Consider the following 14986-nt stretch of genomic DNA (forward strand, 5'->3'; position numbering starts at 1 on the left):
TTAAGTCCAACACATTCAAGTGGCAAAGCCTGGAGCAAGGGCATCTGAAAATACATATTTTTAAATTATTCTTGTGGACTAGTTTTAAAATACTCCATGTTCTGAAACAGGAATGTTAGTGATGGAGGCCCCGCAGTCCAGTTTTCAGGGCAGAGCTCACTGCTGTCTGCAACTCCCTGAAGGGAGACTGTAGCCAGGTGGGGTTGGTGTCTTCTGCCAGGCAAGCAGCAACAGAACAAGGGGACACAGTCTCAAGTTGTGCCAGGGCAGGTCTAGGCTAGATGTTAGGAGGAAGTTGTTGGCAGAGAGAGTGATTGGCATTGGAATGGGCTGCCCAGGGAAGTGGTGGAGTTGCTGTGCCTGGAGGTGTTCAAGAGAAGCCTGGATGAGGCACTTAGTGCCATGGTCTGGTTAACTGGACACAGGGCTGGGTGCTAGGTTGGGCTGAATGATCTCGGAGATCTCTTCCAACCTGCCTGATTCTATGAGTATGTGATTACACAAAAGTCCATAATGAAGAAAAGTTTGAACAATCTTCCTGAAAACAATACTGAAGTTCTAAGAAGGATCAGTTGGTCCAACATTAGTTGATCCTTATCATATTAATACATACATGTATATTTTTCAGACTGCTTTTCTGATAATTTAATGGTTTCTTTTTGAGACACTTAGTGCCATGGTCCAGTTGATTGAACAGGGCTGGGTGATAAATTGAACTGGATGAGCTTGGAGGTCTCTTCCAACCTGGTTAATTCTATGATTCTATGATTACACAGAAGTCCATAATGAAGAAAAGTTTGAACAATCCTCCTTTAGCCAATACTGAACTCCTGAGGAGGATTGATTCTATGATTCTATGATTAGATGGCCCAGCATTAGTTGATCCTTATCAGGGCAGGATTGGACATGGCACTTGGTGCCATGGTCTAGCCTTGAGCTCTGTAGTAAAGGGTTGGACTTGATGATCTACGAGGTCTCATCCAACCTTGGTGATACTGTGATACTGTGATATTAATAAATACATGTATATTTTTCAGACTGTTTTTGTGATAATTTAATGTCTTTCTTTTGAGGCACTTAGTGCCATGGTCTGGTTGAGTGGATAGGGCTGGGTGCTAGGTTGGACTGGATGATCTTGGAGCTCTCTCCCAACCTGGTTGATTCTATGATGCTAATGTGGTTTTCTCATAGAATTTCAATTTTATATCTTTACTAAACAGAAACTATTAAGCTGATATTTCAAAGCTGGACCAGATAGTTGGAAAATAAAAGTTCATCTGTTTATCTCATTGTGCTATCTTAAGTCATATTTAAGACCACACCACTAAAAACTAAACAACAAATTGAGAATGTCTAGGCTGTCACAGAAAACTTGAAACTTGCCAAGGAAGTATTCAAGCAGTGTTTTGCAATTTAGCTTTCCTGTGAAACCCTGACAGCTTCTAAGCTGTAACAAAATCCCATTATATCTGCTGAGATAGGTGGTGATAGCTAAATTAATTGTAGTCTGAATTACATGCAGGCTGGACAGAAGACCATAGTAAACATTGTACTGCATCGTACAAATTGTCCATCTGTTATAGAGGGGTTTGAGTCTGGGTTTGAGGTGAGATACAATGAGGCTGATGTAAAGGTTACTGAATAATTTATTAACATATACAGAGAGAACTTCCCCCCAAACTTGTATACAACTAACCCACACAAATTCTTTGATGCTGTTGGTAAAACTATTTCACAGAATGTCCATGCACAGCCAAATTAAGCAACTTGGTAAAGGTTTTAGCAATGTTTCTGATCAGAGTCCTGCAGCATAAACTGCTGCTTGTAAAGTTAATGCAATTCCTTTAGCGACTCGAATCAAGAGAGCTCAAATACTCATCAGAACTCTCAATATCTACATTCCCGAAATGCATATATGGTGAAAGCCACGTGGCTGATTTCACCTGGAGCTGATAGCTGAATTCACTTTGGGGCACGCCGTCTGAGGAGGTTTCACGGACATGAGAGAGGTCTTCTGTGGCCCTCTGGATGTCATCAGGTAGTCAGCAGCCACCTGGGCAAAGCAGGGTTCCAGGTTTGCAGGCTGGAGCAGTCTGACTGAGTGCTGTGTACAGCAGGGAGGTAGCCCTCGGGCTGGCCCGGCAGGCTGGAGCAGCAGGCTGGAGCAGCAGGCTGGCCAGGAACGAGTAAGGCTGGCCAGGAGCACATGGTTAGATCATCCACTGGTCGTGGACCAAAGGAGCACACAAAGCAAAGGTAGCAGCCCCAGGCAGCAGGCAGGGAGAGGTGAGCAGAGAGAGCAGCTTGTTTACCTGGACTGCCCTGGTTATCAGATGTGGGCTGGAATTAATGGTCCTTTGGCCACAATCTCATCCAATTAGGCTTTGGCAGTCAGCCAAAATACACCATTTTAGGAAGGGTCCACAGGTCTCTTCCCCCAGATACAGGAAGAGCATGGCCCTTGCACCTGGTGGGTCACAAGCTAAGCTCATGGGCTTATACAACCACATTACACAACCTGGGCCCTGGGCAGGCCAGACTTTATGGTGCTAGGTCTATTGTGCCCCTTTTGCATTCATTTAATGTGCTTACCCCTGGTGTGGGCAGAAAAACCTGTCCAGGCCTGTATAAGCCTCTTGGGCCTATGGGCTAAGCCTATCTTCTGTTTCTCACAGCAACCAATATTAATGAAGGTGGTTGTTTGCAGCACCTGGGAGATTTAGCTTGCAGGTTAAAGGAACAATTGAAAGTGTGGCTTCCTTTTGGCTCCCCGTCCTTGGCATGCTCCATTTGCTTCTGTTTTTGTTGTTGCTGATACTTAATCAGATTACACATTGGAAACTTCAACACAAATTTACTAAAAGGTTGGCATTTTAGTTGTTGACTTATTCATTCACCAGTTGTTTTAAATAAAGAGAAGACAACTGATACATTCATGTCATAAATGGCAGCCAGAAGCTCCTAGCAACAATCTCATTAAATCCCATTTTTTATTTGTTTTTAACTCATAGAATCAACCAGGTTGGAAGAGACCTCCAACATCAACCAGTCCAAGTTTTTGCCATGTGGGTGGTGGAACACTGAAACAGGTTGTCCTGGGAGGTAGTTGAGGACCCACCCATGCACATACTCAAGGTCATGGTTGGCAAGGCTCTGAGTAACATGATCACAGAATCATAGAATCAAGCAGGTTGGAAGACAGCTCCAAGATCATCCAGTCCAACCTAGCACCCAGCCCTAGCCAGTCAACCAGACCATGGCACTAAGTGCCTCAGCCAGGCTTTGCTTGAACACCTGCAGGGACGGCAACTCCACCACCTCCCTGGGCAGCCCATTCCAATGCCAATCACTCTCTCTGCCAACAACTTCCTCCTAACATCCAGCCTAGACCTCCCCCACCACAACTTGAGACTATGTCCCCTTGCTCTGTTGCTGGTTGCCTGGCAGAAGAGACCAACCCCACCTGGCTACAGCCTCCCTTCAGGTAGTTGTAGACAGCAATGAGGTCACCCTGAGCCTCCTCTTCTGCAGGCTGCACACCCCCAGCTCCCTCAGCCTCTCCTCACAGGGCTCTGCTCCAGGCCCCTCACCAGCTTTGTTGCCCTTCTCTGGACACCTTCCAGCACCTCAACATCTCCCTTGAATTGAGGAGCCCAGACTGGACAGAGCACTCAAGGTGTGGCCTGAGCAGTGTCTGTTGCCCTTCTCTGGACACTTTCCACCATCACTATTTCAACTATTCCTTTACTCCATGACTATTTCAAATACACTTGACTTCTCAGAGTGTCTGAATTTGCGTGCTGCTCTGTCTCAAAGCGACATCTTAAAAGAGGTGGATTTCCTCCCTGACAACAAGATAATGTTACTTTCTAAAACAGAAAAGATCCAAACTCTTTGTACTGGTGTATGGAAGAAAGCACTCCTGAGTATTCACAGAAAATCAAGAATTCATTGAGGTTTTGTCATAATTCGGGAAATTACTTCCTGAGCATATTTTTTTCCTATGAATCACAGAATCATAGAATCAACCAGGTTGGAAGACACCTCCAAGCTCATCCAGTCCAACCTAGCACCCAGCCCTGTGTCCAGTCAACCAGACCATGGCACTAAGTGCCTCAGCCAGGCTTTTCTTGAAGACCCCCAGGGACGGTGCCTCCACCACCTCCCTGGGCAGCCCATTCCAATGCCAATCACTCTCTCTGTGAAGAACTTCTTCCTAACATCCAGCCTAGACCTACCCTGGCACAACTTGAGACTGTGTCCCCTTGTTCTATTGCTGGTTGCCTGGGAGAAGAGGCCACCCCCCACCTAGCTACAATGCCCTTTCAGGTAGTTGTAGACAGCAATAAGATCACCCCTGAGCCTCCTCCAGGCTAAACAGGCCCAGCTCCCTCAGACTCTCCTCATAGGATTTGTGCTCCAGGCCCCTCACCAGCTTCGTTGCCCTTCTCTGGACATGATTCACAACAGTAGAGCTACTGATACACAGAATATAATCGGTGGAATCCAGCTTTTATGGCAGTCATCAGCATAGACCATTTTTGTTTCACCCCTCACTGCTCTCTGTTATTTTGGTAGTGATGTGAAAGCAAAACTAAGCCAACAGCCCTCCGTAATGATGAACGTTAATAACTAAGAGCACAGCTTTCTTCTGGCAGCTTTATCCCTTGGAAGGAAATTCAGCACAGGACTTGATGACTTCTCTTCTGCCACTTCTCCTTTAAAAGCTAATCACCATTGATAATACTGAACACCTGACTGCACCTACGTTACACCTCTCTGCCAAGCTGTTCTTGAAATAGCCTACTGAACTAAAACATTCTAACTCTTCAGTCTGTTCTCAATATTAATAGTTAAATAATTAATAATTAATTCAGTGCACAGCTTTAATACTGAGCATCTGACTGCACCTCGATTACACCTCTCTGTTAAGCTGCTCTTGAAATAGTCTAATGAGCTAAAACATTTTAACTCTTCATTCTGTTTGCAATGTTAATTAATTAATTATTATTTTAATTATTAATTATTAATTACTTCCGTTCACAATTTTGATACTGAATATCTGACTGCACCTCGATTACACCTCTCTGTTAAGCTATTCTTGAAATAGCCTAATGAGTTAAAACATTTTAACTCTTCATTCTGTTTGCAATATTAATTAATTAATAATTTAATTATTAATTATTAATTACTTCCGTTCACAATTTTGATACTGAATATCTGGCTGCAGCTAGATTACACCTCTCTGTTAAATTATTCTTGAAATAGCCTAATGAGCTAACACATTTTAACTCTTCATTCTGTTTGCAATATTAATTAATTAATAATTTAATTATTAATTATTAATTACTTCCGTTCACAATTTTGATACTGAATATCTGGCTGCAGCTAGATTACACCTCTCTGTTAAGCTATTCTTGAAATAGCCTAATGAGCTAAAACATTTTAACTCTTCATTCTGCTTGCAATATTAATTAATTAATATTTTAATTATTAATTATTAATTACTTCCGTTCACAATTTTGATACTGAATATCTGGCTGCACCTCGATTACACCCCTCTGTTAAGCTATTCTTGAAATAGCCTAATGAGCTAAAACATTTTAACTCTTCATTCTGTTTGCAATATTAATTAATTAATTACTATTTTAATTATTAATTACTTCCATTCACAATTTTGATACAGAATATCTGGCTGCACCTCGATTACACCTCTCTGTTAAGCTGTTCTTGAAATAGCCTAATGAGCTAACACATTTTAACTCTTCATTCTGTTTGCAATATTAATTAATTAATATTTTTATTATTAATTATTAATTACTTCAGTTCACAATTTTGATACAGAATATCTGGCTGCACCTCGATTACACCTCTCTGTTAAGCTGTTCTTGAAATAGCCTAATGAGCTAACACATTTTAACTCTTCATTCTGTTTGCAATATTAATTAATTAATATTTTTATTATTAATTATTAATTACTTCAGTTCACAATTTTGATACAGAATATCTGGCTGCAGCTAGATTACACCTCTCTGTTAAATTATTCTTGAAATAGCCTAATGAGCTAAAACATTTTAACTCTTCATTCTGTTTGCAATATTAATTAATTAATATGGTAATTATTAATTATTAATTACTTCCGTTCACAATTTTGATACTGAATATCTGACTGCACCTCGATTACACCTCTCTGTTAAGCTATTCTTGAAATAGCCTAATGAGCTAAAACATTTTAACTCTTCATTCTGTTTGCAATATTAATTAATATTTTAATTATTAATTATTAATTACTTCCGTTCACAATTTTGATACTGAATATCTGGCTGCAGCTAGATTACACCTCTCTGTTAAGCTATTCTTGAAATAGCCTAATGAGCTAACACATTTTAACTCCTCATTCTGTTTGCAATATTAATTAATTAATAATTTAATTATTAATCACTTCCATTCACAATTTTGATACTGAATATCTGACTGCACCTAGATTACACCTCGCTGCTAAGCTATTCTTTAAATACTGTAATGAACTAAAACACTGTAACTGTTAATTCTGTTCACAGTATTAATAATTTAATAATTAATAATTAATAATTAATTCAGCTCACAATTTTAATACCGAAAATCTGACTACAGCTAGATTATGCCTCTCTGTTAAGCTATTCTTGAAATATCCTAATGAACTGAAACATTTTAATTCTTCATTCTGTTCACAATATTAATTATTAATAAATAAGTAAAAATCAATGAAACATTTTAATTCTTCATTCTGTTCACAGTACTAATTATTAATAAATAAGTAATAATCAATTAATTCTGTTCACAATGTCAATACTGAATAGCTGCCTACACCGAGATTACACCTCTCTGTTAACCTAATCTTGAAATACCCTAACGAACGAAAGCATCCTCACTCTTCATTCTGTCCGCACTATTAATTAATTCATAATTAATTCATTCATTCTGTTCACAATTTTAATATTGAATATCTGATTGCACCTGGATTACACCTCTCTGTTAAGCTGCTCTTGAAGTACCCTAATCAACCAAAACATTTTAACTCTTCCTTTTTCAATAACATAAATTAATTAATAATGAACGATTACATAATTAATAAATAATTAAACATGTTATCAATTTTAATGCCGAGTGTCTGACTACACCTGGATTACACCTCTCTGTTAAGCAGCTCTTGAAGTACTCTAATCAACCAAAACATTTTAACTCTTCCTTTTTTAATAACATTAATTAATTAATAATGAACGATTACATAATTAATAAATAATTAACCATGTTATCAATTTTAATGCTGAGTGTCTGACTACACCTGGATTACACCTCTCTGTTAAGCTGCTCTTGAAGTGCCCTAATCAACTGAAACATTTCAGCACTTCATTTTTTTTATAACATTAATTAATTAATAATGAGCTCTGTGGTAAAGGGTTGGACTTGATGATCTATGAGGTCTCTTCCAACCTTGATGATACTGTGATTACATAATTAATAAATAATTAAATATGTTATCCATTTTAATACTGAATATCTGACTACACCTGGATTACACTTCTCTGTTAAGATGCTCTTGAAATACGCTAATCAACTAAGACATTTTAACATTTCATTTTTAATAACATTAATTAATAACAAATTATTACATAATTAATAAATAATTAAATATGTTATCCATTTTAATACTGAATATCTGACTACACCTGGATTACATCTCTCTGTTAAGCTGCTCTTGAAATACCTTAATCAACTAAAACATTTTAACACTTCATTTTTAATAACAGTAATTAGTTAATAACGAATTATTACATAATTAATAAATAATTAAATCCGTTCTCAGTTTTAATACTGAACATCTGACTGCACCTGGATTACACCTCTCTGTCAAGCTGCTCTTGAAACACCCTAATCAATCACCACATTTTGACTCTTCATTCTTTTCATAGCACTAATTAATAATGAATTATTAAATAGTTAATAATGAATTCAATCTGTTCTCAGAAGCACACCAGCGGATGGGTCTATTTATCTTAAAGGTCTTTTCCAATCAAAATTCCATGGCTCAATGTTTTGGCTACAGCATATCTATGCTGCCCTCATGAGAGAGTTAGACCATTGGATTTCTCCTGGTTTGGAAGTGGAAGGAATATACTTCAGACGAGTTCAGCAGGTCTCTGGCAGCACAAACCGGTCCATGTGTGCAGCAAAGCATGTTTATGTCTGCTCATCTGTCTGAGGCTCGCCCACGTGGCTTTGCAATGGAAATGCTGTGTCCTCTGCACCAAAGTATCTGGTTGACAGCCGAGCACATCAATTCCATGCATACTCTGCTCCGCTCTGCTGAGACCCCCCCTGGAGTACTGCAGCCAGTTCTGGAGCCCCTGTGACAAGAGGGATGTGCAGATGCTGGAGTGTGTCCAGAGAATGGTCACAACGATGCTCAGAGGGCTGCAGAAGCACTCATATGAAGACAGTCTGAAAGAGTTGGGGCTGCTCAGTCTGGAGAAAAGGAGGCTCCCAAGTGACCTTCTTGTAGCCTTCCAGTACCTGAAGGGGGCCTATCAAAGCTGGGGAGGCACTTTTGAGGCTGTCAGGGAGTGCCAGGACTGGGGAGAATGGAGCAAAGCTGGAGGTGGGGAGAGTCAGAGTGGAGGTGAGGAGGAAGTTGTTGAGCATGAGAGTGGTGAGAGGCTGGAATGGGTTGCCCAGGGAGGTGGTTGAGGCCCCATGGCTGGAGGTGTTTAAGGTCAGGCTGGCTGAGGCTGTGTGCAGCCTGCTCTAGGCTAGGGTGTCTTTGCCCATGGCAGAGGAGTTGGAATTAGATGATTCTTGTGGTCCCTTCCAACCCTGACTGATTCTATGAATTTATGAATACTCACAGCTAATGTAGGAAGTGGTTATTAAGGATCATTTCAATATGCAGTAATTATGACTAATAATGCCATTTGAAAATGTGTGTTGTTAATAAATGTCAATCTAATAAAACACTGCTTTGATCCTGGCCTGATTTCTTTTAAGTACTCCCATCACAACCACATCCAACTCCATGATGCACACATACACCTCTATCTATGTACACATAGATATATTCAGTTGCAAGAGTCCCACATGAAATTGCATCTTATATTCTGTATATTTTACATAATCATTTCAGAACAATAAGGTCTGAATGATCCACGACAATTGTGCAGGCTGAATAGAGCATGCTGGAAGGTCCTTGCCAACCTAAACCATGCTATGGCTTATCCTCAATTCAAGAGAGATGTTGAGATAATGGAATGTGTCCAGAGAAAGGTGACAAAGCTGGTGAGGGGCCTGGAGCAGAGCCCTGTGAGGAGAGGCTGAGGGAGCTGGGGGTGTGCAGCCTGCAGCAGAGGAGGCTCAGGGCAGAGCTCATTGCTGTCTACAGCTACCTGAAGGGAGGCTGTAGCCAGGTGGGGTTGGGCTCTTCTGCCAGGCAAGCAGCAAGAGAGGGGAGGTCTAGGCTGGGTGTTAGGAGGAAGTTGTTGTCAGAGAGAGTGATTGGCATTGGAATGGGCTGCCCAGGGAGGTGGTGGAGTCACCATCCCTGGAGGTGTTCAAAAACAGACAGGCTGAGGCACTTAGTGCCATGGTCTGGTTGACAGGGCTGGGTGCTAGGTTGGACTGGATGATCTTGGAGGTGTCTTCCAACCTGGCTGATTCTATCGTTCTATGGTTTATAGAATCATAGATTAGTTTAGGTTGGAGGAGACCTCAAAAATCATCTTCGAACCCCCATCACAGGCAGGAACACCTCCCACTAGAGTGGTTGCTCAAGGCCTCCTGATTCTATGATTCCCTCTCAGGTATAGGGATTATTCTCTCATGAACTCAGAAGGGTGGAATTGCAGTTTGTGGACTGTAATATCAACCGGATCAATAAAATCATCTTGGTTAAATAAAAGAGCCTCAAGAAGTTAGCATTAGTGGCTAGAGGCTAGTGAAAGCAGTGAGATATTTCTCTGATCAGCTTTGCCAGTTGAGAAAATAAATAACAAACTACATCCTGAGTCACAACTGCAACAGTCAAGCTTTACACTGAAATAATGCATTCGAAATTGCTTGGATGCTGTAATGTAAAACTGAGCAGCACAGTGATTATTCAGGTCACCAACCTCTTCTCCCTTATGGCCTTAAAATGTTATTTAATTAAAACTAAAACACCATGTGGGATTAGTCCCAGGGTACAGTTTCTAGGCACTGCATAAATAGGAAGAAGGTATTTATCATTAATAACGTTTCATCTATATAGTCTTAAAAAGACACCAGCATTATATCAGCATAACATCACTGAATATAAATGAGAAAGTGGCCTCACAGGCCAGTTTTCAGGGGCAAGATGACTATTAATGAGTCCTCTTCAATTCAAGAGAGATGTTGAGATGCTGGTAATGATAGAACGTGTCCAGAGAAGGGCAACAAGCACTGCTCAGGCCGCACCTTGAGTGCTGTGTCCAGTGCTGGGCTCCTCAATTCAAGTGAGATGTTGAGGTGCTGGAAGGTTATAATTACTGCATATTGAAATGATCCTTAATAACCACCTCCTACATTAGCTGTGAGTATTCATAGATTCATAGAATCAGGCAGGGTTGGAAGGGACCACAAGCACCAGCTACTTTCAACCCCCCTGCCATGCCCAGGGACACCCTACCCTAGAGCAGGCTGCACACAGCCTCAGCCAGCCTGGCCTCAAACACCTCCAGCCATGGGGCCTCAACCACCTCCCTGGGCAACCCAGTCCAGCCTCTCACCACTCTCATGCTCAACAACTGCCTCCTCACCTCCACTCTGAATCTCCCCACCTTCAGCTTTGCTCCATTCCCCCCACTCCTGTCACTCCCTGAGCACCTGAAAAGTCCCTCCCAGCATTTTTGTAGGCCCCATTCAGATACTGGAAGGCCACAAGAAGGTCACCTGGGAGCCTCCTCTTCTGCAGGAGAAGATTCCCTTTCTTTACATTAAAAACCAAAACTACCAAACCAAGAAGATCATACATTTTAATCACATCCAATGGTTTACCTCAGGTTTCTATTTTGAACTCTGCTGAAATTATTAATCCAATTTGCATCTTTACTGGATTCATTGTTTGGTTTTATTTTTTTTCCATTTTGTTTTGTAGCAGAAAAACAACAGGAATTGGTAAACTCCCTAAAAGACAATCCCACTGCTTCACATTTCGTGTGTTTAAATAGGATGTTTTAAAATAGATTTTTATCTGAACCGTTTCTTAGATGGTATCATAGAATCACAGAATCATAGAATCAACCAGGTTGGAAGACAGCTCCAAGATCATCCAGTCCAACCTAGCACCCAGCCCTGTGTCCAGTCAACCAGACCATGGCACCAAATGCCTCAGCCAGGCTTTGCTTGAATACCTGCAGGGATGGTGATTCCACCACCTCCCTGGGCAGCCCATTCCAATGCCAATCACTCTCTCTGGCAACAACTTCCTCCTCACATCCAGCCTAGACCTTCCCTGGCACAGCTTGAGACTGTGTATCCTTGTTCTGTTGCTGCTTGCCTGGCAGAAGAGCCCAACCCCACCTGGCTACAGCCTCCCTTCAGGGAGTTGTAGCCAGCAATGAGCTCTGCCCTGAGCCTCCTCTGCTGCAGGCTGCACACCCCCAGCTCCCTCAGCCTCTCCTCACAGGGCTGTGCTCCAGGCCCCTCCCCAGCTTTGTCACCCTTCTCTGGACACCTTCCAGCACCTCAACATCTCTCTTGAATTGAGGAGCCCAGAACTGGACACAGCACTCAAGGTGTGGCCTGACCAGTGCTGAGTACAGGGGAAGAATATCCTCTCTTGTCCTACTGGCCACACTGTTCCTGAAACAGGCCAGGATGCCTGGCTACCTGGTTATCTCTTACCTGTGTTTGTCCTCCTAAATGATCTTTATATTGCTCTGAGACTGTGCCATGAAAACAGATACAAAAGGAATGAATTATTGGTAACAGATTATAGATCTATTATTCAAGCTGAATCAATGCAATGGGCTTACTTGTATAAGCAATAGATCAAAAGTTTGGCCATTGTTGTTTTTTCCTTTCTTTTCATCAAGAAGGATAGCAATAAATGCCTTGTCTGGATCTAAATGACACTGTGATTTGTGTTTCATGAGGTAGCTCAGGCCCTTCCTGCCCTAGGAGTTTTAGTATGAGGATGAAAGTAATTTGTAACTAACTTTAGTCAAGTACCTCAGTCGGTTAAGTATGTCACAGTGACCAGCTACTTCAACCTTCTGCTTGTTTTCAGTCCCTAATGTTTCAGGAAAGAATAAAATAAGCAAGCAATAAAACTACAAATGGGTTGCATTAGTGAAAGTGCAGTACTGTATTGTGTATTGATCACACTACACAGGAGTGAAGTCCTGCAGGGTGTTAAGAATTGGTCTAAGGAGAACTTAGAATGGTAACATTGGAACCAGTTTAAAAAATGACAATAAATGAGTTGTGGTGCAGTTAGAGTAAGGTTATCACAGGCTCACAGGATGTTAGGGGTTGGAAGGGACCCAAGGAGATCACTGAGTCCAACCCCCCTGCCAGAGCAGGACAATCCTATCTAACACAGAGCACAGAGGAACACCTCCAGACAGGCTTTGAAAGCTTCCAGTGAAGGAGACTCCACAACCTCTCTGGGCAGCCTGTTCCAGTGCTCTGTGACCTTTACAGTAAAGAAGTTCCCCCTTGTGTTGAGGTGGAACCTCTTTTGCTGCAACTTACTCCCATTGCCTCTTGTGCTATTACAAGGAGCAGTGAGCAGAGCCTGTCCCCCCTACTCCTGGCAGCCTTCAGATACTAATAAACATTTATCAAATCCCCTCTCAGTCTTCTCTTCTCCAGACTAAGCAGCCCCAGATCCCTCAGCCTCTCCCCATCAGCCATGCCCTCCTGTCCCCTCATCATCCTTGTAGCCCTCTGCTGGACCCTCTCCAGCAGATCCTTGTCCCTCTTCAACTGGGGAGCCCAAAACTGAGCACAGTATTCAAGATGAGGTCTCAGCAGGGCAGAGTAGAGGGGCAGGAGAACCTCCCTTGATCTGCTGGACACATTCTTCCTAATACAGCCTAGGATCCCATTGGCCTTCTTGGCCACAAGGGCACATTGCTGTGCCATGGGGAACTTGTTAGCCACCAGGACCCCCAGGTCCCTCTCCACAGAGCTGCTCTCCAGCAGATCACCTCCCAGCCTCTACTGCTGCAGTTTATTATTCCTCCCCAGGTGCAGGACTCTGCACTTGTCCTCAGTGAACTTCATCTGGTTCCTCTGTTATCACTTCTTATTAAGGGCTATAACATTGCACTAGTACTTTCCCTGTTGTAGATAATCAAAAGAACAAATATTTCCCACAGTTAATTTTGCTGCAATATTTCCCTCCTGTCTAAATCTATGTCTTCTGCCACAGAGGAAAAAAAAATAACCTGTGTATTTCTGAAAACTGCAATGCCAAACTAAGGGAGCAGAAGCCTGGAATGAAATCCCAGACCCAAGTCAGGCAAACAACCATCTCACATAGTGCAAAGGCAGAAATCAGCTTTCACATCAGGATCAAGCACATCAAAGATACAGCTTGGAGGACATCTCAGTGAAATGCTGCAGTGGAATCTCAGTTCATATTATGGGGCGAGTGCTGCAGCAAAACCATCTCCCACAAGCTGGGCTCCTGAACTTGAAATTCTCCCTGGAAAACAGATGACACACTTCTGTTGTAGCAAGCCTTAAAAGCAAATGTGTGTGAGCGTGTGTGCAAGTATGAGTGTGAGTTTTGGGATGACAGGAATAAAAGGAGATGGGTGACTCAGCTCCCTAGCTCTCTCCTCCTGACCAACAGCATAGTGGGTAGAGTATGCTTTCCTGGTAGAGACACAGAATCAATTCACTGCTAAGCTGGAAGAGACAAGGGGGGGGGGGGGGGGGGGGGGGGAGGGGGTAAGGGGGCAATAAATGCAAACAAAAAAAAACCACAAAAAAGGAAAATAACAGCAAGCTAAAATGTAAATGTCTGTGAGAATTCAATCCTTCACCAAACACCTACTCTGGATATTCTTTCCAGTTAGGGTAGTAGTTCTGGGGCTCTAATACAAGCCATCGCAGTGGAAGCTGGGTCAGAAACTCAGATCAATACATATAGTTTAAATATTAAATTCTGGTCAGGACCTTGGCCTGGCCTATTCACACCTCTTGCTACCACATCACTGGAACCTCAAAGTGAAATGACTCCGTGGCTTTTATGGCAGAGTACTCCCAGGCTGAATGAAAAATATGTCCACCTTTGTGACCTCCACTCACTTTTCTAACACTTACTGTGTGAAGCTTTTAAGACTAACCCTGTTTGGGCCAAATGGTCCCAATGTTAATCTGGAAACACTGCACGTGGTCTGAAGAACACTGCAGAAGAGTGTCTGTGGATTTGTGCAACTACCCTTGGGTGATCCTGCCTCGGCAGGGAGGTTGGACTGGATGATCTCTGGAAGTCCCTTCCAACCTCTAAAGTCCTGTGATTCTCTGATTTTGCTACCAGTTGCATAGTCTAAGAATCTGTTGTGTGGAGTCTATTAGGTCAAGCTCAGATTTGTACAAATGCAAGCAAGTCCTCCCAGGGCTGTGGCACAGTGTTCCCAAGGCTCTGGCACAGTGTTCCCAGGGCTCTGGCACAGTTTTCCCAGGGCTCTGGCACAGTGTAGTGGGTGCATATCTCATGCTTCCCCACTGCCTTTCTCTGGTTCAAGTGATCTCACAATTACTTTTCTTTTAAAGAGGAACAGCCACAACAAGAGAGCTGGTAGCTTGGTATTTGAGGGCATGAGCCAAACAAGAGAAACATTCAGGCTGCCTCTTACACAGCCAAAGATAGAGAATTTTTATTTCCTTGTCCTAAGCCAATCTCCTACTCAGTAGACAGAAGTAGGCAAACCACTTCTCTTTCTTCTCTTCCCTTACTTTTTTCTTCACCATCATCATC

At 42.3% G+C, this 14986-nt stretch overlaps 1 long non-coding RNA gene across 1 annotated transcript in view; it reads right to left on the reverse strand.

Moving 5' to 3' along the window:
* Window positions 1–1628: 1628 nt before the first annotated feature.
* The window catches only part of LOC135175584 (uncharacterized), a 483378-nt gene continuing 470020 nt past the window's right edge, over window positions 1629–14986 (reverse strand). Inside the window, exon 4 of the long non-coding RNA XR_010302399.1 lies at window positions 1629–2053. This is a non-coding gene — a long non-coding RNA (uncharacterized LOC135175584). The remainder of the gene's footprint in view (window positions 2054–14986) is intronic.

The sequence above is a fragment of the Pogoniulus pusillus genome, chromosome 5 (assembly GCF_015220805.1).
Source record: "Pogoniulus pusillus isolate bPogPus1 chromosome 5, bPogPus1.pri, whole genome shotgun sequence".
Taxonomy (NCBI): domain Eukaryota; kingdom Metazoa; phylum Chordata; class Aves; order Piciformes; family Lybiidae; genus Pogoniulus; species Pogoniulus pusillus.